Raw genomic sequence first — 23,000 nt, 5'->3', positions numbered from 1 at the left:
GGTGATCTTTCCTTATCGTTTGTCCGTGGTGTCTTGGCGTTATTTTACTGTCTATATAAAATAAAAGATTTTCACCATTCATATCTCCACGGTCTATATGGAGGTATGTTGGCTACCTGGTCGGGGGTTAAGGGAACGGTTTGGTAAGGGTCTTGCCCTTGTTCAGCGTTTAGAGGTCCTGCTTGGGACCTGGGTCAAATTTAGTAGGATCTCCTTCAATGCCCATAGGTATTGGATGGCGGGGATCCAAACTCTTTGACCCCCTCATAAGTTAACTACTATTAATACTATAACCCGGCTATTTAGGACTGTATCCCTGCTGACTCAGACTACTTAGCCGAGGGTAACGTCACCGCCAAAAGCGGGGCCTACCACAATTTGCATTAATAACTTAATTCATTATCTTCCAATAATCCGACCCTTTAGGATTGTATCCTTGCTGACTCAAACTACTGGGTTGAGGGTAACGTCGCCTTCAAAAGAGGGGCCTACTACAATAACTAAGATAATCTCTTAAACAAGTGCAAAAGTGCGAAAATAATCAAAGGTTATACTAATACACGTGTCGGATCCAAGTGATTCATCTTGTCTATCTGTTTTTATTTTATTTTATTTTTCAGCATTTAGTTAGTTTTTATTTTTCTTAGTTTAAAACATTTTTCTCACTTTTTGATTTGGTTAGACGTTGATGGTAAACCGGTATTAAAAGCTCTTGTGTCCTTGGACGACCTCGGTATCTTACCAACACTATACTACGTCCACGATGGGTGCACTTGCCCATATGTGTGTTTAGTGTTAGTAAATATCGTGTTTTATAAATTTAAAACTTGGCTAAAAGTGTAAAAAGGGGCTTAAATATACATCAAAAATATAACACACTTCACGCACATCAACTACCAATCCAAACAAAGACATAACATAAAGTAAAGTGTTTTGAAAATAAAATACAATCCGAGGGTGTTTGAAATACTAAGCAAAAAGAACACCCGAAATAACAAGTACAGAAATAAAAACCACCAACGAACAACACCATCATCTCCTACTCGTCATCACCATCATCGTCTCTCGTGAAGGATGGGCCCGCATCACCATAACCAGGAGGGTTCCATGAAGATTTATTCTTTTATTTTCTCCATCTAAAATTTCTAATTTCATGAAAATTTAAATTCCCTCCAAAAAATTTTCAATTTTGCGATCCTTCCCAAAACTCATGCTGCTTTCCAAAGACCTAATTCATTATACCCACATGACCTCTCAACTAAAATTCATAATCGATCTCTTCTCCAAAACCAACTCATATGGTTTCCTACCTATAATCCCAATCATTTGACCGTACTTAGCCGCGAGCGACCACCACTCGACCGTTGGCAGTAGCTCGACTTGAGCAATCAACCCATTCAATTGCTTCAACTACAACAATCAACCACGTTCCAATCGACCCCTTTGTAAGTGTGTATACGTTACTATATGTTCCACTTGTTTGTTGTCCTAATTGCAATATTTTGTTTGTCATATTTTCTTTGGACGCCCAACGGTTTCTACTTATTTTGTATGTTTGAGGGTTAATGTTTTCTGTGATGTTGTTTATAAGTGAAAGGTTTGAAGTTGCACGCCAACTGCTCGATGAAATGCTTCATCCAAACTGACTTTTAATTTCATATGCCTTTATATGAGGTAAGCGAATCTTTGATATCTTGTTTTTCAGTAATATTTTTGGTTTGCAAACTGTGAAGACTTATAAAACTGAGATTTCTTTTAAAATTGAATTTGAATTATGCTTTAGAATCAATCCTTTATTTTTTATTTGCTTGTTTAGTTTTTAGATAGTTTTTAACACTCTTGCTATTAGGAAAATATGATCATTTTGACCGCTTTGAACAATTTTCTTTTAAAGATTAAAGTTTATGACCCACCTAATAAAAATTGCTGCTTATAAATTATAACTAATTCAGCCTTATCCCTTTTAAAATACATCAGGGGAAGTTGCTTACCATGGGCCATTTTTTGGGATCATTGTGGATTATCCAGAGAGAGAAGTTACTATTATAGAAAGTGTTCTTAAGATTCTCGTTTGTTGTTAAATCTTTAACAAAATGTTAAATGCTTACATTTGCGGTGCTTTTGCAGTTGAATATATGTAAGTATTTACTTTGAGTTACTTACTTGAGATCGGCTCGAAACGCTTAAACGAGCTCAATCCCGAGCGTCAAAACAAGCTCGTTTAGTAAACTAGCCCGAGCTCAAGCTGGTGCGCAAGCCAAAATGAGCCTGCTATTTCTATAATTTTTTATTTATATATATCGGAATAATAATAATAATTATTATTATTATAATAATCACCATCTATAAAATTATGAAGATATAGCTAACCTATATATAAAATAATAACCATAATTAATATAAAATAGTTAATAAATAACAAAAAATCCGAGCCAGAGGCCCAGAGCTGAGCTTTAGAAACAAAGCTCGAATTGAGCCGAACTCTAGCCTAATCGAGTTCAGGCTCTCCTCGATTTGTTTGCAACACTAAGTAAACTTCATGAATAATTTTTTTCCTTGGCTGGTTCTTTAGGTTTACTTCATTAAAACAACTGCCATGGAGGTTAGTCCAATTCTTCTACCCTTTAAGTAAGCATAATTTTGTTTTCTCTTATTTTTCATTGATTTGTCTGTTTTTTAATTGTTAGGCTAGAATCAAACTAAGGTTGAGAGGAAATTTTGGTGCCTGATACCACAAAGAGAACACCAAATCAAATCTATATGGTGATGATTATTTTTCTTATACTTAGTCAAGATGCTTCTTTTAATGCTATGATACATATCCAACTGACCTAATGGGTCAAATTAACCCATTTCCTACTGATGATCATAGACCCATGACCCAATCAAATGACCCACTTAATTGCAGTCAAATGGCTTATGATTTACTCCACGAGTCTAACATTATTTTCATTTCAATGTGTTGATAAGCAACCTGCTTGATTTGTTTTAATCATCGTTTGACAGGTTGGGCGTCAAGGGCGCAAGAAACTCATTTAGAGGGCTGCACAAGGCAAAGATCAAGGTTATGATCTGGTTTTAAACTTAAAAGAAGCAATATTTAGTGTTGAAAAAGACATCAAAGTAACTTGTCATGAAAGTTGTGGACCTTGCAACGAGTCTTGTGCCAAACCTAGGAGTAGTGCGCCCAAAAGCACATGTGGTGATCAAAGTGAAGTTGTCTATTCAGCTTTGTTTATGCAATTTTAGCTCTCTATATTTGTAGAACTTATACATTGTTGTAAATTTTTATGAATATAATATCTGTAAAATACGTTTAGAAACTTATTTGTAATAGAACTCAGTGAAAATCACTCGTTTTGTATTAAGACATGTTAAATACTAAAAGTAAATATTACCCGAGATTGATTTCTAGTCTCTAAACCATACCTGAGTCTAAAATGACATGATATTTGAGATTAATTTTCAGTCTTTAAAACAATCATAATAAGAACTAAAATGATGCGGTTTCAGAGACTAATTCTTAGTTTCCAAAACATCTTATTAGAGACGGACTAGACATGGTTTGAAGTACTAATTTTCAGTCCCTAAAAATGTGTAGGGAACTGATATATTGTAGTATCAGAAACTGAATTTCAGTCAGAGAAAAAATGCTTCGAAGACTGAAATGATGTGGTACTAGGGTAAACATTTAGGACTAAATTTTTATGTATCAGAGACTAAATGATAGTTCCTGTTGGTGCCATCCAATGGGGACTGTTTTTTAGTTACTAAAACCACTATCTAGTACTAGGTATCCGAGACTGGCTAGGGACTGGCAAATCAGTCCCTGATACACATTTGGGACTGATTTTGATGTATTAGATACTGAATTTTTAGTCCTTAATACTCATTTTTTTGTAGTGAAATCCGGCACTCACCCCCTGGTATAAACTCTCCTGGCTATGCCTAAGCTGATCCTGAGTGGCCCTGAGCTGATCCTGACTAGCCCTGATCTGGTCCTGATTAGTCCTAATCTGGTCGATATAAGTCCCATGCTGCTCCTGCGTAACTCGCATCTGCTGGAACTGCTGGTAAAACTCTGGCCACTCCTGATGCTGGTAATCATGGTGCTGCGGCTCATGTGGCGGTGTCTGTGGCTGGTGTGGTGGTGTGTGCGGCTCATGCTGCTGAACTTCATGCTGCTCCTCCATTTCCTCATCCTCATCGTCTGCTGGAAGTGGGGGCAACGGGTCCCAGACCTCGTTGTTGAGCCCCCTCAACCTATCCCCGTGATCAGTCTCAGCAATTACCCCATCGCCTTCAACGATCGAATATCAACATAAACACCATCGGTCACATGAGTGAGACTCTCAAGCACCTCATCAGTCATCAAGTCTAGGTTGTAAGCAATCTCGGTCAATAATATTGACCGCCATGAATCTGATTGTTGGGCGTTCTACCTGAGCACTGTACAAAGTATTCAGCCATCCTTGCGGCTAGGTTGATGTGTACTCCCTCAACCAGCGCGTATAGAAAAATCAAATCCGGTGTTGGACAGTTCCCCAAACTGTCCATGCGGCCGCAAATGGTGTGGCTAAACACATGATGCATCACTCGAACCAAGGGGTCTCTCAACCGTGAAGCCTTAGACATTCTCGGGTCATAAGGGTCACCAATAGCATTTGCAGCCCAGAATGCAACCCGTGCTTCATCAGACGGAAAGGTAAACTGCTCAGTGAAGAACTCGGAGTCCATGTCTGCAGTTGTGTAGATACCCAGCCTCCTACCCAATCGACCTACCGACCAACTGTGCCAGCGTCCGCCCAACCTAAAAGTTACCCGCTCCTTGTAGCGGAATTTTGGCCTTCTAGCAACAATTGTTTTTTCATAGGCATATGTGGAGAAAAACTCTATCGTTAGCTCAAGATAGATGGGTCGGTCGATAGCTACTAAGCGCGCAAGTGGGATACTGATCATGTTTTCAAGTCTATCAAACTGATTGAGATCCCTCATAACGTCCCAATCCAACCTCCTGGGGACGCCAAATTGCCCTCGCCTTCTCCATAAGGCATCCCGTCTTGGGATACAAAGGGCTTCTCGTTCATCATTGGGGTTAAACTGAAGGAAGGGATGATCCATCTGCATGAGGAATATCGTTAGAATAGATGGAACAGGAAAAATTTCATTCAAAAACAACAGAACGCATAATTATGAAGTTTCTGTCTTCTTGATCTGGGCCTGTGGAACGGGCGTGCGACGGACCGCACGGTCGTGCGTCGCCGACATTTGGCTGACCCTGCACGCCGTTCTCGAAGATGCACCGGTGGTGCGACTCATCGTTCCGGCCAGCCCGCAAACGCACGGGCGTGCGATAGGTGGCACGGCCGTGCCATATCTGCAGATCAGATTTTTCTGCAGAAAACAGTTTCAGCACCTTTTCGGCCGTTTTTCGCCATTTTTACCATCCGCAAACTGTTCTAACACTTTTGCTCACATAAACCCTTCACTCGGCACGTATAAAACTGTACAAACTAACGGAAACTACCAAACACTCCTAAATTATGCTAAAACTAGAAAAACACAAAAAGGACGATTTTACCCCTAAAGCGCTTTTGACGCTCTTGCTATATTTTTGATCCGCAAGTCAGTAGCGTAGACTCTCTCCTCCCCACACTTATGATGTGTGCGGGGTTTGGAGCTCGATGACCTCCACCGCCGACTTTATCGGCCCGGCAACGTACAACTTCAAGCGATGCCCATTTACTTTGAAAATAACGCCGTCCGCGTTCTCTATTGCAACAGTCCCATACGGAAATACCTCTTTGACTGTGTATGGGCCTGTCCAACGTGAATGAAGCTTCCCGGGAAATAAGCGCAACCGCGAGTTGTAAAGAAGAACAAGATCGCCCGCTTGGAATTCTTTGTGGTCCTTCAAGCGTTTATCGTGCAATCTCTTCGTGCGCTCTTTGTACAACATGGAGCTTTCATAAGCGCGTTGTCGCAACTCTTCCAATTCATGAATCTAGAGAAGCCGGGCTTCACCTCCGGCTTTTAGGTCCAGATTTGCGGTTTTTAGAGCCCACATCACTTTATGCTCCAACTCAACCGGTAAATGGCATGCCTTTCCGTAAACAAGCCTAAAGGGAGTAGTCCCAATAGGCGTCTTGTAAGCCGTACGGAAGGCCCACAACGCTTCATCAAGCTTATCCGACCAATCTTTGCGGTTTGCACCTACTGACCACTCAAGGATTCTCTTCAGCCCCAGGTTCGTGACTTCCACCTGCCCGCTTGTCTATGGATGATAGGGCGTGGATAAACGGTGATGCACACCGTAACGGGACAAAGCTCTCTCGAGCTGGGTATTGCAAAAATGCGTCCCTCTATCACTGATAAGCGCTTTCGGAGCGCCAAACCGGGCAAATAAGCTTTTTAAGAATCTCACGACCACCCTGGCATCATTGGTGGGTAAGGCCTGTGCCTCCGCCCACTTGGATACATAGTCAACTGCGACCAGGATGTACTTATTACCTCGTGAGGGGGGAAATGGTCCCATGAAGTCTATCCCTCAGATATCAAAGACTTCACAAACCTGAATCCAGTTCTGAGGCATTTCATCACGTGCCGATATATTTGTCGCCCTCTGGCAGGCATCGCACGCTCTAACCCAACTCTGCGCATCACGAAATATAGTCAGCCAATAAAACCCGGAATCCAACACCTTCTTGGCGGTAAAGTTAGCTCCATGGTGGCCTCCGGTAGGTCCCTCGTGACAATGGCGTAGAATATCGGTCGCCTCCTTCCCTGAAACACACCTCCTTATCACCTGATCAGCACCAACCCGAAACAAGTAAGGGTTATCCCAAATGTAGTGCTTGACATCCGAAAAGAATTTCCTCTTTTGCTGGTGAGTCAACCCTTTAATCAGAATCCCGCAAGCAAGGTAGTTCGCAAGGTCGGCGAACCATGGTGACTCATCGCATATCTCAACACTCATCAAAGACTCGTGTGGGAAGTTGTCATTTATGGAATCCCAACGCGCGTCCACGATGTCTCCATGCTCTAACCGAGATAGATGGTCAGCCGCTACATTCAACGCACCCTTTTTATCTTGAATTTCAATATCGAACTCCTGCAGCAACAAGATCCACCTGTTCAGACACGGCTTAGCGTCCTGTTTGCTGAAGAGATATCTGATGGCTGCGTGATCAGTATACACAACGGTTTTCGAAAGCACCAAGTACGATCTAAATTTGTCAAATGCGAAAACGACCGCCAAAAGCTCTTTTTCTGTCGTGGTATAATGCTCCTGAGCGTCTTGAAGAGTCTTGCTTGCATAATAGATCGGGTGGAAGTGCTTTTCTCTCTTTTGGCCAAGAACGGCCCCTATAGCGTAATCACTCGCGTCGCACATAATTTCAAATGGCAGACTCCAGTCTGGTGCAACTAAAATAGGGGCCTCGATCAACTTTTGCTTGAGAAGGTCAAAGGCACTAAAGCAATCATCTCCAAATATGAACGGAGCATCTTTCTCCAACAAACGGGTCATGGGCCTAGCAATCTTTGAAAAATCCTTGATGAATCGCCTATAGAACCCCGCATGACCAAGAAAGCTCCGTATCGCTCTCACAGAGCTGGGAGGCGGAAGTCGTGAAATGATATCCACTTTGGCTGGATCGACCTCCATACCAGCATGCGAAATCTTGTGTCCCAAAACTATGTCCTCCTTTACCATGAAGTGGCACTTTTCCCAGTTTAGGACAAGATTCGTCTCCTCACACCTCTTCAACATCCTTTTCAAATTTTCCAAACAATGATCGAAGGAATCCCCAAATACCGAAAAGTCATCCATGAAAACCTCCATAGAATCCTCGATCATATCACGAAAAATTGCAACCATGCATCTCTGGAAGGTCGCTGGCGCATTACACAGCCCAAAAGGCATCCGCCGGTAGGCGAACGTGCCGAAGGGACAGGTAAAGGTAGTCTTCTCCTGATCCTCAGGAGCAATAGGAATTTGGAAGTACCCAGAGAACCCGTCCAAGAAACAGTAATACAACTTCCCCGACAGACGTTCCAACATCTGGTCGATGAATGGAAGCGGGAAGTGATCCTTGCGGGTAGCATCATTGAGCTTGCGGTAGTCAATGCAAACTCGCCACCCAGTGACGGTACGGGTAGGAATTAGCTCATTCCTATCATTTGAAACTACAGTCATACCACCTTTCTTAGGTACAACCTGCACCGGACTCACCCACACAGAGTCAGAAATAGGATAAATCATGCCGGCATCCAACAACTTAATCACTTATTTCTTCACCACGTCTTGCATATTCGGATTTAAACGCCTCTGATGCTGTGCACATGGTTTGTACTCGTCTTCCATCAGAATCTTGTGAGTACAAAAAGAAGGATTGATGCCCTTGATATCCATGATTTTCCATGCAATGGCTCTCTTATGAAGTCTCAGAACCTTGAGAACCTGATTTTTCTCATCCTTTTCCAATGATGCCGAAATTATGACTGGTAAGCAACGCTCCTCGTCCAGAAATGCATACTCGAGATGTGGTGGGAGTTCTTTCAACTCCAAAGGCGTCGGATCTTCAACTGAAGGCTTTGCTTCCTCTTCTTTTACATGGCCAATTTCTAGAAACCTCTCCGGACTCTGGGAACCATCGTCACCAATCTGATAGACTGGCTGCTCGAAATCGTGGCCCTCCTGCGTAATGCCAATCAGGTCCCCACACGACAGACATGTGTCCGAATCAATCTCGTCAACAGTGCCTTGAAAATGAGAGCAAACACATGCGTCGACAATGTCGACATAGTAAAGCATGTCATCATGACTTTGCGGATGCTGCATTGATCTTTTAATATCAAATGTCACGTGCTCGTCATTTACTCGGAGCGTGATTTGGCCAGCTGCCACATCAACAATCGTCCTCGCTGTATTGAGGAACGGGCGTCCAAGTATTAAAGGCACTCTTGAATCTTCGTCCATGTCAAGGATAACAAAGTCCACGGGGAAAACAAATTTATCGATTTTTACAAGCATGTTTTCCACAAATCCACGCGGATACTTTATCGAGCGGTCTGCCAACCGAATGCTCATCCTAGTGGGTGACGGCTCACCCAGATCCAGCTTAGTAAAAACCTTATACGGCATAAGGTTGATACTTGCTCCTAAGTCAGCCAATGCATGGCTAACAGACATGTTTCCAATCAAACACGGGAGCGTAAAACTACCCGGATCTCCCATTTTCGTGGGCAGACGGTTTTGCTGAACGGCGGAACAAGTTTCATTCATCACCACACATGATATATCCTCGAGCTTTTGTTTATTCGAGAGGATATCCTTTAGGAATTTCGCATACTTTGGCATCTGGGCCAAGGCTTCAACAAACGGTATATTAATGTGTAGTTGCTTAAACAACTCAAGGAACTTACCGTGTTGCTCTTCGTTCTTCTGTTTCTTCAGCCTGCCTGGATAAGGTACTGGTGGAGTGTAATCTTTGACCGGCTCCTGGACTTGTGCTGTACTTGCTGGGCGTAGCCTGGCTTGCACCTTGTCCGGTGTGTCAGTCGGGACCGCTCCAGTGATCGGCGATGAGTCCGATATGACGGGTCCGGTAGTTTTTCCACTCCTGGTCATGATCGCATTCACATGCCCGCCTGGGTTTGGTTCTGTATTACCCGGAAGACCGCTTGGGGGCCTTTTGGACATCATCTATGCCAGCTGACCAACCTGATTCTCGATATTCTGAATCGAGGCTTTCTGACTCCTCATTTCTCCCTCGTTAGCTAGAAAATGATCTTCGCTTTGTTGGTATCGTTTTTCGGAGCTAGAGAGAACCTGAGCCATCATATCCTCCAGCTTGGAACTAGACTGATGGGCCTGCTGCTGGGAGCTTCTCCCAGTGCCCTGATTCTGGTACGAATATGGACGCTGCTGGTAAGGTTGGTTGTACTGCTAGTACTGCTGACCTTGCTGGGCGCTGGAGCACGCTGAGTGAACCCCAATGGGTTCTGATTTCCTATATTCGCTCGCCACCCAAAATTTGGGTGATTTCTCCAACCGGGATTATAGGTGTTGCTGTAAGGATTGTTCTGCGGCCTTACTTGATTACCCACAAAGTCTACCTCTTCGTGGCTCTCATATACGACTCCCTGAAAGCATGCACCAGGCTCATGTGACACTCCACACTGGTCACATCCCGAACCGGCTTGTGCAATCATCTAGGACTTATCGAATTTCGCTGAAAGAGCCGAGATTTGTGCAGTAATGGCGTGTAGTCATCCACCGCGTGTGCTCCTGCGCGAAATGATGATGATGATGTTGCCCGGCCTCTATCTCCTTCCCGACGCAAGCTGGATTTCAACGCATCTTTTTCTATAATATCATACGCTTCCGTCGGCGTCTTAGTTCCTAGATCGCCTCCTGTGTTCACGTCTAATCGCTCCTGTGTGTTGTAACTGAGCCCCTAATAGAACGTCAAAACTAGCTGTCGCTTGGAGAAGCCATGATGTGGAACATCAATCAACAAATTTTTAAATCTCTCCCAGGCCGCGTGCAACGACTCTCCCTCGTCCTGGCGAAAGGAAACAATCCGGTTCCGAAGCTTGTTTGTTTTCTCAGGCGGAAAATATTTCTGCATAAACTGCTCTGCAAACTGATTCCAGGTCCTGATGGACCCGGCTGGGAGTGACATAAGCCAAGCTCTAGCTTTATCACGCAACGAGAAAGGAAACAACCTCAACCGAATTGCATCCTCCGAAACACCTGTAATCCTAAATGTCGAACAAACAGCGAGAAAAGCAGCGATATGCCTCCCAGGATCTTCATGCTCACGTCCGTCAAACTGTACTGAATTCTGCACCATGTTAATAATACTAGGTCTAATTTCAAAAGTAGGTGTATCTATAGTAGGCTGAAGGATACTCGGCTCCAGGCCTGCCCTTCCGGGCTGATTTGTTTCATTCAAAGGTCGGTCGTCGTCCGCCATGACGACCCTCTCCTCATCCCCTGAGCTTTCGTCTTCAGAGATTATCACCGGCTCGTCAATCGCGTTTGCAATGCGTTGTGCAATGACAAGTGACCTTTCACGCAGCCTCTTACTTCTTCTTAGGTTATGCGCTGGTTCGTCAGTCGGCTCAACAATAGCGGGCGCGGGAGTTGAGGACATCAACCTGCAAACGAAAATTTGACACAATGAATATTTTATTAGTACAATAATGCTATTTTTTTTTTGCTGAAAAGAAACAGAATATTATTTTAAACGGGCTAAAAATTTATAAAAATCCGAAAATGGGCCGAAATCTTTATAAAAATAAAACCAATGAAAATAATCGAATCGGTTAGTGTAAAAATAATTTTTCGGAGCCGAAAACTCACAGAATAAATGAATAAATAAATCCGGATTCGAACAAATAAACGGAACAAAAATTTACAAGTGTGCAAAATAATCACGAAAATGAATAAAATAAATTAAAAGCAAGAAATATTAACAAATGAATCAACAAATAAATAATCACGAAAATATACACAAATATTAATAAGTATATACACTGATAACACAATGACTCTGGTCGTTCCTAAAACTCGCCATTTCCCGGCAACGGCGCCAAAAACTTGATGTGTGCGTGACTACACATATTTTTACAATGAAATTACACACGATTTGGTTTTAAATTTATAAAAGTGATTATTACTTTTACATCAAAACACACGCGAAAGAGGCAAGTGTACCCCGTCATATATGTAATAAAGTATCGGTAAGAACCAAGTATCGATCCACAGAAATGGGCGGAGAAATAATACTAGACCTTTGTCACTAAATTACCGGTAAAAACCTAAGTTGTTTGGTTTTTAATTAAACTAAAGTAAGCATAAACAAATACTTATAAAACATAGTAGATTATATATAAATAGCCTTGCTTAATACACAACCAAAGCATGTCAACTAAGTCAGTTTTGGCACTAAAAGTATTCGGTCAATTTTCCATTTTGAGACAATTAGTATCCCTTTCGGGAATCCTAACATGACAATCATTCGGAAAGTTAAAACGATAAACACACTTTAACCACCTAAAATTGTTCTTTAACGTGCAATTGATAAATGTCTATGAAAATCTCCTAAAAATAAGTTAGTCATCCGTTAGGAATTTTCTAACCTCACTTAATCAAGGAAAGCAACACCGATAAACACAATGCAACCACCGAGACAAGCATAAACTAGATTAAATCACAACCGGGTTCATTTTACAAATCTTGCACATAAATTCACCAAGATAGCAATTTTGGCCGAAACTACTGACTAGGCTAACAAATCATGGTAAGAATTCATAACAACACCATCTAACCCGTTAGAGTCCTTCCGTGAGGGCAAGCTTTCTTGATTAACAATAATTACTTTTTATTAAACCACTAACCATTTCTAGTATCATGATGCCCACATTTTAACCAAGTTAAACTAGTTAACCAAATTAAAAGTTTACTAATACATGATTAATTAAGTTTCATTTTCAACTATCTTAACTAACCAAGTACCAATCATCCAACACAATTACTTATAATCAAGAAATCAATATCAATAACAAGGTTGCAAACTAATCATCAAAGATAATCATAGAAAATACTTCAAAATGTCATTACAAACAAAGATTAACATACTAATGGCTATAATCAAGCAAGGGATTCTAGTGTTTTTGCCCAAAGGCTTACATTAATACATAATAATCAGTCTAAATGCTTGAAACATAACAAAATTATGGAAAGATTTGAGAGACCAAACCATAAACAAGCATAAGAATGAGAATCCGGATAGTAACCGAGCTAAACCGGGCAATGTGGCTTGAATCCGGGCTAAAGCTGATGCTTCCGGAGCCTGAAAATCGCATGCGGAGCTCTCCAAAATTCCAGAGTTACGAACAGAATGCTTCTGTTCGCTTTTTATATTTTTTCGATGTCGCACGGTCGTGCACCGATCGCACGACCGTTCACTTTATGCATTATTGGAATTACTGTTCATGACATCAGCAGAGTTGACTGGTCTTCGGTCTCGCACGACCGTTCTTCATATGGCACGACCGTGCCATTCCGGGATCTTGTTGCACGGACTGCAGAACTGGTCGTTCATCACCGGGATATAGCTGATCATCGGATCCACACGGGGTGCAAGGAATGGCACGACTATGCCGTTCCGGGATTTTCTTGAACGCCTTGTTGCACTGGTCGTTCATCACCGGCTGATCTTGGTTTGTCGGAGATGCACGGTCGTTCCTCAGATGGCACGACCGTTCCACTTGCCCAGGTCAGTTTTCTAACAGAATGTCCGCAGCTTTGTCGTTTTGTCCGGAAAGTCCTCATTTTCACTATCATCTTGTCTGGTTTGATGTTTTAGGCCTGTAAACAAAAGTATACATAATTAAGTATCCGAACGACGGTTTTACGGCCGAAAACGCATAAAATGGGGATAAAATGAGGGACTAAAATATGTATAAATTAGCGAATATCAAAAAGACTCAACAAGTTTTGTCAAATTCCGTTGGAATTCTGCAGGAAAAAAGATAGTTTCGTTGGAAATGCGGAAGAAAAAAATACATTATGTTAGAATTGTGTAGGAAAAAAAAAACCATTTTTGTCGGAATTGCTTAGGAAAAAGGAATACATTCCGTTAGTATTGTGTAGGAAAAAAACTAGTTTTATAGAAAATGCGTAGGAAAAATGAATACATTCAGTTGGAATTACGTAGGTAAAAAAATATTTCCATAGGAACTGTGTAGGGAAAACGAATACATTCCGTTAGAATTGTGTAGGAACAAAAAATAAATTTGTAGGGATTGTGTAAGAAAATTAAATATAATAAATATAAATATAAATATAATTGATTTAAACATAAAATTCTAAAAAATAAATATTCCATGGGAAATGCGTCGGAGAGTTAAGAAAATTAATTCCGTGAGAAATAAGTAGGAGAATTCTAACGAAACATTTGTATGGGAAAGGAGTAGGAAAATCCATAGAAAATGCGTCAAAAAAAGATTACCCACAGGTAGAATTCCTACAGCCCATTTTTGTGGGAAATCCGTGAGTAACTGCAGTTACCCACGGATTTCCCACACAAATTGACGTGGGAATAGTAGCAGTTTTTTAGTAGTGATTGTATAACACACCATACGTAAAACACATCATAACTAGTCATTCAAACTATAAAACACACCATGCTGTCATATACATACACCATTACTGGTAAACAAATCAACTAGTTGAAATGTAACTTTTAATATATGTAGCAATATAATACTCATATTAAAGATAAAAAAACGCTTGTTATTACTATGGTGTAACTTTTTTTTTAAATAAATTACGTATAAAAAGTAATTGATGTTTTAAAAAGATGGGTGGAAATTTGCATGTGACTTTCATATGGGTTCCTAAATTTAAGACACACTAAATTTACTTTTATATCCTTAATCTAAGAAATCAATCAATTTAATTAATACAAACATTACAATTTTACCACTCATTTAATCTCATCTATCAATTACCATAATCTAGTGGCCTTAATCACTTTTTACACTTTTTAAAATCCCATCCATGTATACTACATAAATAATATATAGATGCTAGAGTACACATTTTATCAGTAAATGAGACTTTGTAGGAGAAAGCATAAAATAAGAGTGAATTTCAAGGATTGTCCTTTATTTTTATACTCATTTTTAGGCGCTGTCCTTTATCTTCAAAATTGACGAGTTTTGTTCTCTATGTTTTCATATCATACAAGTTTTGTCCTTTAGGCCTAACCCAGTTAGTTTTTTCAGTTAAATTTGGTCATATGCTTTGCATTTTTGTCAATTCAAAGGTTGCAGAAGCTTTGAGCTGTAAATCTGCCGTTGAACTTACATTTTAATTGACAAAAATGCCCTCATGTGCAAAGCATATGACTAAATTTAACTGAAAAAACTAACTGGGTTAGGCCTAAAGGACAAAATGTGTATGATATGAAAACATAAAGGACAAATCTCGTCAATTTTGAACATAAAGGACAACGCCTGAAAATGGGTATAAAGAAAAAGGATAATCCTTGAAATTCACTCCATAAAATAATAAAAAAGTTATATTCCGGTCTGGTTCACAAGTTAGTCTGGTAACCCGGCCGGTTTAACTAAAAACTGTTTTATAGACAGAGCCGAACGGAATAGGCACCAAGTTCTTAGTTAGACGGTACAAACGTTGCCAAAGACTTTTAAAAGAATCTTGGTTTGTAAATTTATTTTTCTTAAACGAAATAACCTTTTAAATCTATGTTTTTTTTATAGAGGCACGCAGTCGCGGAGGGGTGTTTGGCGAGATGATGTCTTGGTGAGGGTGTGGAACGAGTCAAGACCGGAACGGTATCTTTGGTAACACCTACTTAAACGTACATTACTTTACATGAGATGACGGCTGGCATCAACGTTATATAAAGTTATCTTAAATAACATGGAAATTTCCATAAGTATTGTGCAGTGTCTTATTACTCAACATCTCTTCCAAGCAAAAGAAACTAGCTTTTTGATTCATTCCACTTTGCAACCATTTCCACTAATATTATACGATAGTACAAATTTGCAATCTGATGTTACTTCTTCATAAGGCCTTTGACGGAAATTGGGGTGGTGTTTGTTTGTTAGCTAATCAGAAACCTCTAATACTATAAAAGTATTTGTTGTAAACTTAATAGTTTCACACATAATTTTTACCAAGATATCTAAAGCCAAAAGTATCCATGATACACTAGCAATTGGTCACACATAATTTTGTGCATGCAATATAATGTCTACACTTATTAAAAATAAGGATTTAATAATAGGGTTATATAGAGGTTGTTGATATTCCTTACTATTGTTCAAACATACAATTAATATATTTTTTTTACTTTTACTTAGATCATGTAAATATAACACTTAAAGTAATGTGTATATATGTTTAGGTTTCTGAATATCAATTGAAAACCAGTCGTGCACTCAAAACACATGGATTGCGAGACTTTGGACTTTAATATTTTTATTTGCATAATCCAACCAGCTAATTTTCCACCAATTTAATTAATTCCTTTTTCCAAGTCACCACACACATTACTCCACAATTATATATGCCAGTCAAATTTTAGAGACATATCTGTGATTCAACTATGTGTTATGACGGCTTCAAACAATGAATTTGACTTGGTTTTGCCTTAAATGTACTCCTTGGATACTTTATTTTATTACGATATTTGTATTATATTTATATTAATACTTTTATATGTCCAGCCTGGATTAAAGGGTATTTAAGTTTTTATCATAATTGTTGGTATGCATTATTAATAACTTATATGGATTAGGTTCAAACGTGAACAAAATCCCAAGAATGAACTGCGTGAACTTTTCTGGGCCCTTGATTTGTATGATCTTGAGATTAAAGTGAGTGGCATGATGGTAATTATTTGGTTAATTTTTTCCATTTAATTAAATACAAAAACGGTATATGTGTAATTTCAATCTTAAATTGCTTGCATATATATCTCACAAATCAAGTAATCAATTGTCCTCTTAAATTGATTGCATAAATCTCTCACAAATCAAATCAAGGATTAGGAAAGATGTAACTTAATTCAATTATTAAAATAATTATTTGTTTAAATGCGATGTACACATGTGTATTCTGATTTTGCCCTCTTTTTAATGCGATGTACACATGTGTATATCGTCTGTTTTTGTGATATCTCAGAATTTTTTTTGTATTGAATGTTGATGTACACCTGTGAATTACTGTACACATATGTACGATGCTGAGTACACATGTGTACTGTTCTATTTATATCCAAGTACACATGTGTATACCGTTGAAATATGAAGTCATGTGAATCTTAAAAATCAAAATTTGAATTCTGATGATGAAATCTGAAATAAAAATTAAAATTGAAATCTGGTGATTTGTTGTTTGTTTCGATAATTATCTTATTAATAAATAAACATAATGTGGATAATGAATTTAAATTAGAAAAGATGTAACTTAATTCAATTATTAAAATAATGATTTAAATCTAATTTTCATATAATTACAATCCTACCCTTAACAACTAAAAAGGAAATCAAGGGTCCATATCTGTTCACGCAGTTCACTCTTGGGAGGTTGTTCACGCTGGAACCCTACCCTAACTTATATACTATAGCACTTATACTCTTATCAACACTACAAGAAACATGCACCTTTAGCGACGACACGTGTCGCCGCTAAAAGTCCTTGTTTGTCGCCACTAATGCCTTTCAGCGGCGACATGTCGTCGCTAAAGTGTCGCCGCTATAGATCGGCCGCTATTGGTCACCTGTCGTCGCTAAAGGGTTGTCGTCGCTATTGTTAATGACTTTTAGCGGTGACAGTTGTGGCTTTTAGGGGCGACATATGTCGCCACTAAAAGTAAAAAAAAAAAAAAAAAAAAAAATAATTTACTGCTATTTACATTTTTACCCACATACAATTACATGCACATTTTTTAAGTTTTTCCTAAACATACATGGATCAAAACGTTCATAAGTATACAAAGAATTAAACAGTAATTCACATTCAAACAACCAAAAATTACATAGCAGTTTGTTTATATCACCATATTAAAACAATAGTAACTAGTGCTTTCTATGCATTATTCTAGGTTACATATATATGAGAAGCTGAAACTAAAATGAGTTAGAATATGCTCTTAATTATCCTCTCTTACCTCTGTTCTTTTCAAAACTTGACCAACGGGATCTTCCATCTCTGCTCGTCTATGCACAGATTCTGCAAGAGCACGAATCTGAAAAGGAAAACATTAAACTTGTTACGAATACCAAGAGTCAGGGAATACAACCACAATCTCCTTCTCTTTGCGTGTCAACAACCTGTATAAGTTGTAGGCGAAAACAACATATGTGAGAGTCAGGGAAATGGGGTGATTATTTTCATATTCTCATAATATGTTAAATAAGTTTTAAAAAAAGTAGAATAAGAAGTCACCATTTCATAAACTTCAACCCCCGGGCTGCAACGTCTTCAGGCTTTTCTCTAGTCTTTGGGCTCCACCAAACATCGTGGTCAGTTTCTATCTGAATACAATGAAACAGACAAACAATGTACTTTTACGAGGCAAATTAACTTTAAAACTACATTGTACTTTAGAATGTATAAGATTATATATGAAGAAATAATGCATTTTATACTTGAGTATCTTACCAAAGAAAAATCAATTGCTGGGAACATGGATTTGTATTCACTTATACTTCTCCTCTGATCACAAGGATGAATGCCCTATGCGAATTGCAAAATGTGAGTTCAACAACATATAAATAGTGGGCTGGTTAACGGATCAAAAGAGGTATAGTTTTTGGCATCTTTGTGCTAGATATTACAAGTGACGTACCATATCCTCTCGACAAAGCTCCACAGCAATGAAGGGAGGACAATTTAGGCTTGAAATTGCAGGACGATTACTAGTGCAGTTTCTCACGCTTCACGATATGCTTTAATTAAGTTAGTATTCGTTCATTTCGTGACAAGATTGGTAAAGTTTGTATTGGTATGAAACCGACACTCGGTATAGCAACCGAAAGAGATATGTTCAACGGGATACTGACTCGTGTTTTATAATAAATGAAACCATTAAAATGTATAGCGGTACCTGTATCAATGTTGTGTGACCCGGTATCAATTCGAATTGTTATGGCATTACCATACCATTGTTGTTAGACAAGTCGAGGAAACCACTAAAATGAATATGGTACCGGTACCGGTACTGATGTTATTTGGATGGTAACATTTCAGTTTTCACTCACGGCAAAGAACAAAAAAAAAAAAAACTATATCGAATACAACATTTATCGAATTGTAGATAAAAACAAGGGAGGCGTAACATATATTTGAAATTTATAAAACATTATATTATATTGCTATATATAATAACGAGAAGGGTAAACACATCACTTAAAAAAATGTTAATCACGACTAATATGCTACCGGTACTAATGTTTATGTACTATCCTTAGAACAGTTGTTATAATTTCATGTGTCCTTACCCAATTGTTCCATGTATGATGAGAACTTTAATGTATCTTAATAACAATACACGACTGACAACCCTGTATTAGTGTATTACCTATACAATTTCTCTTAATTCAAGAAATTGTTATATGTGTGGTGCACACAAGATGTGATTTATTTACCAGAAGAAACTAAAGTCTGTGTACATAATCTATGATAGCCACATAATTAAGGCATAATCACAAACATGGTATGTTTTTACTCATGGCGTCACCAAAAAATTCATGGAGACCGAAAAACAATGATCAGTTGATACAGTGGTAAGCTATCGTAAACTAGCTAATTAGAATTAATGATGTCCTTAGAGTGTATCGGATACATCTAAGAAAACGTAAGAGCTTAAGACGAGATTAAAGTAAACCCATATTAACAATGAAGATATTATGATATGTATAACTTAAATCATAGAGTATTTATATTTAAGAAAATGAAACATATTTCACCACATTTTATTATCGACACGTGACCTGTTAAAGGGTGACATCTCAAAGTAGGTCAAGAAGCAAGCTGATAAGACTTTCAGTGAGTGCTATATCTATTGTACTCTTTTTCTCATAACAAAAATACAATAATACAATAGAAACTCGATAAATTAATACTTGATTATCACTACAAAAAAAATGCCATTTAGTGGCACACACTTTTAGTGACATTTAGCCTTTGTGCCACTAATTTAGGTTTATAGTGGCACTTTGAGTATGCCATATTTGATTAACACACACTTTTGGTGGCATATAGTTTTTATGCCGCTAATATAGATTTTTAATGGCACTTTGTGCATGCCACATTTATTTAACACATACTTTTACTGGCATTTACCTTTTATACCACTAATTTATGTTTATAATGACACTTTGCGTATATCATTGATAATTTCAAGCAACTCTAATTTCCTTTATTGAAACCCATATCTGATCTTTAATTCCAAAATGTAAAACAATACTAACAAAAAGAATATATAAAAAAACAAACAATATTTCATCATAGTTAGTTAAGAACCATTTTAACTAATGAATCCATCAATGTCCAAAAAAATAGATATGATAAGCCATAATTCATGACAATTTGTGACAACCTGATCCATGCAAATAAGTTATACTATTTTTTTCATTTTTTAAACTCATAATTTAAACACATAAACATTAAAAATAATATATATTAAAAAAATAGAAAGGAGTGATTATATTAGTTTCAAATAGGGGTGCAAACGAGCAAAGGCGAGCTCGAGCTCGACCAGGCTCGAGCAAGATTAACTTATGAGAGCTCGGGCTCGAGCTCAGCTTGTTGGTATTTTCTTAAGCTCGAGCTCGGCTTGGGCTCGGCTCGTTTATTATCTATAAATTAATATATTAAATAAAAATAATATAAATAGACTTTTTAGGCTCGCGAGCTCGATAAATGAAGCTCGGACTCGTTTACTAAATAAGCTTATTTTTAGGTTCGAGGTCGGCTTGTAAACAAGTTTAAATAAGCTCGGCTCGACTCGGCTCGTTTACACTATGGCTCGTAAAGTTCGACGAGCCTATCGAACTTCACATGTGAGGCTCGAGTTCAAGCTCGATAAACAAACGAGCTTTATTTTAGGCTCAAGCTCGGCTCCGGCTTGATAAGGCTCGGCTCATTTTGAGCTTTTTTCTCGAGCCGATCTCGAATAGCTCGCGAGCCGCTCGGCTCGTTTGCACCCCTACGTGAAACCGAAACCGGTTATTAAAATTACCAGTTTGTGCTCCTCTATGTGTCACTGGCCACAACGTATTTCTATAGGAACACAAAACAATGGTTTTAGACCATTAGTCTATGTTAAATTCGGTATCTACACACCTAATCTCCATTTTGTTTCAACTTTTCATTTTCTAAACTTTGTTTCTTTCAACATTCGGTTTAGTTATAATTTGCAAGTCATGGTAACAAACTAATGGCACCGCGTGAAGTTTTCTCTCCTCTCCTTTCTCTCTCTACAACCTTTTACCTTCACCATCATCCAATATACATATTACAAGAAAGCTACTCTAAAACTATAACCGTGGATTGACAATCAGACGACCCAAAATAAGAAGGGTATTGTTTCCAGCCGTGCTTTTTCAAATATAAAGTAACCAGGGGTATTCCTTTTCAGTCGTTGCGCAACATCACAATTTAGATTCAATTAGGTACGGTTACAAGCATTCCTCATGTTAATAACAGTTTGTCATTAATCTATCATGGTGTTGTTTATAGTGCACCGAACAAAATTTGAACTTGATGTAAATTTGATTGAAAGATTGTGGGTTTAGTTTATCAAGGTCATTCATTTGAACTTGATGTAACTAATATGTTAGTTGAAAATGTTTTCTACCAGTAAGTTTATGGGAATTAATTGGTTATAAATTCGTGAAACTTATGGTGAGGTAGAGAATATGCAGGAAAAACAGGTTTGGACATTATTTCCCAACGGAGGCAAACTGCAAAAGCTTGAACCAGACATCTCAAGATTCCAGCATACTGAGAGGGTGAGTCAGTGAGAGGGGGAGTCTGGGTCAACAGCTAATGGGAAGTATGGAGTCAGTTCTAGAACCTGTGAAGAATGCTGGTGAAGATAGACAGAGTTGGTGAAAAGACAAAGACTGAAGACTATGGATCTGAAGATGCTAAAAAGACTACGTCAACATCCAAGGGGGAGTATGTTGATACACGGAATGTCTGTTGACTGCGTCTACAAAAAGTCTGAAGTCAAGATTGGTCTATAGGGGGTCAAAGTGTAAATATTGAGTAATATAGTGTTAGGATCGCTTATTAGGCAATGTAACATTGTGGACCGCTTTTAGGACATTAGTGTGGATCGCTTATGTGACAAAGGTGCTGGATCGCTTATATGGCATGTCACATAAGCGGCCCTGGATATCTATAAATAGGCAGGAGCGGTTCATTTGATGTAACAGTGTATGTGTGTGCTACGGTGCTGAAACTCTGCCAAAATTTCATCAGAAAGCAATAGAAAGATAAGGAATTGAAAGGATAAGCTGTTGTAACTTCATTTACATTGATTCCGCCTTCGTATGTGAAGATGAACGACCTTGACTGACTTTTAGGGTCATAGAACGGTCCAACAAGTGGTATCAGAGCTCATGACGAGGAGTTCATACTACGACAGCATAGATTTGCAGAAATCTCTCCTTTCTACTCACTTTCTCTCATACTTTTTCAGTTTCTAGTGGTTCCAACGGTCAAAATTGTCTGAAATTCGAGTATAACGTGTAAAACTCACTATTAACAAACCCTAGAAAGAATTAGGTGAAAATTTGGACTAAAAATGGTTAAAATCAGCTAAAAACAGTCGATCGCTTTTTCGGACAATTGGATCGCTTATTTGGACCTAGATTGTCTGGATCGCTCAAAATTCACCTTTAGGATCGCTCTTTTGGACAATTTTGCTCTCAGGATCGCTCGAACGGACTTTCTTGGACCGCTCGAACGATCACATCTGAACCGCTCATACGAAATTTGCTGAACCGCTCGAACGATCATTCTTGGATTGCTCGAACGATCATACTTGGATCGCTCATTCAAACACATTTGTGCCTCGCTTTTCTGACAATCTGTGGTTCGCTCAAAAGGAAGCGAAAAACATTTTTTTTAATCAAGTCACTATTATTCAAAATTTGGCAAAAATGTTTGATGAACAAGAGAACAAGAATCTTGAAAATCTGAATAACTGGAAAAAAGAAGCTTGGAATGAAACGAGATATGATAAAGAGGTTTATATAAAAAGATACGAAAATTTCTTGTGTATGAAAGATGAATCGATGGAGATGTTGAAAGAAAGATTTTGGGAATTAATCATCAAATTAGAAAAACATAAGATATATCATTCAAAGGATGAAAGAATTTTGAAATTTGTTGATGCTTTACCTTTGGAGTGGGATAAATTCGTGAATGAACTGAA

At 38.6% G+C, this 23,000-nt stretch overlaps 1 long non-coding RNA gene across 1 annotated transcript; it reads left to right on the top strand.

The window, feature by feature from the left end:
- Positions 1 to 1,182: 1,182 nt before the first annotated feature.
- On the top strand, positions 1,183 to 3,327 carry LOC110927831. Its single transcript, XR_002585939.2, has 6 exons — positions 1,183 to 1,445; positions 1,592 to 1,674; positions 1,978 to 2,137; positions 2,573 to 2,602; positions 2,688 to 2,763; positions 3,007 to 3,327. It is a non-coding gene; the product is annotated as an uncharacterized LOC110927831 (long non-coding RNA).
- The last annotated feature ends 19,673 nt before the right edge of the window (positions 3,328 to 23,000 follow it).

Source organism: Helianthus annuus, chromosome 3, assembly GCF_002127325.2.
Source record: "Helianthus annuus cultivar XRQ/B chromosome 3, HanXRQr2.0-SUNRISE, whole genome shotgun sequence".
NCBI classification, from domain to species: Eukaryota; Viridiplantae; Streptophyta; class Magnoliopsida; order Asterales; family Asteraceae; genus Helianthus; species Helianthus annuus.
Note: the sequence above shows the minus strand (reverse complement) of the source record. Positions and strands in the feature narration are given on the sequence as shown.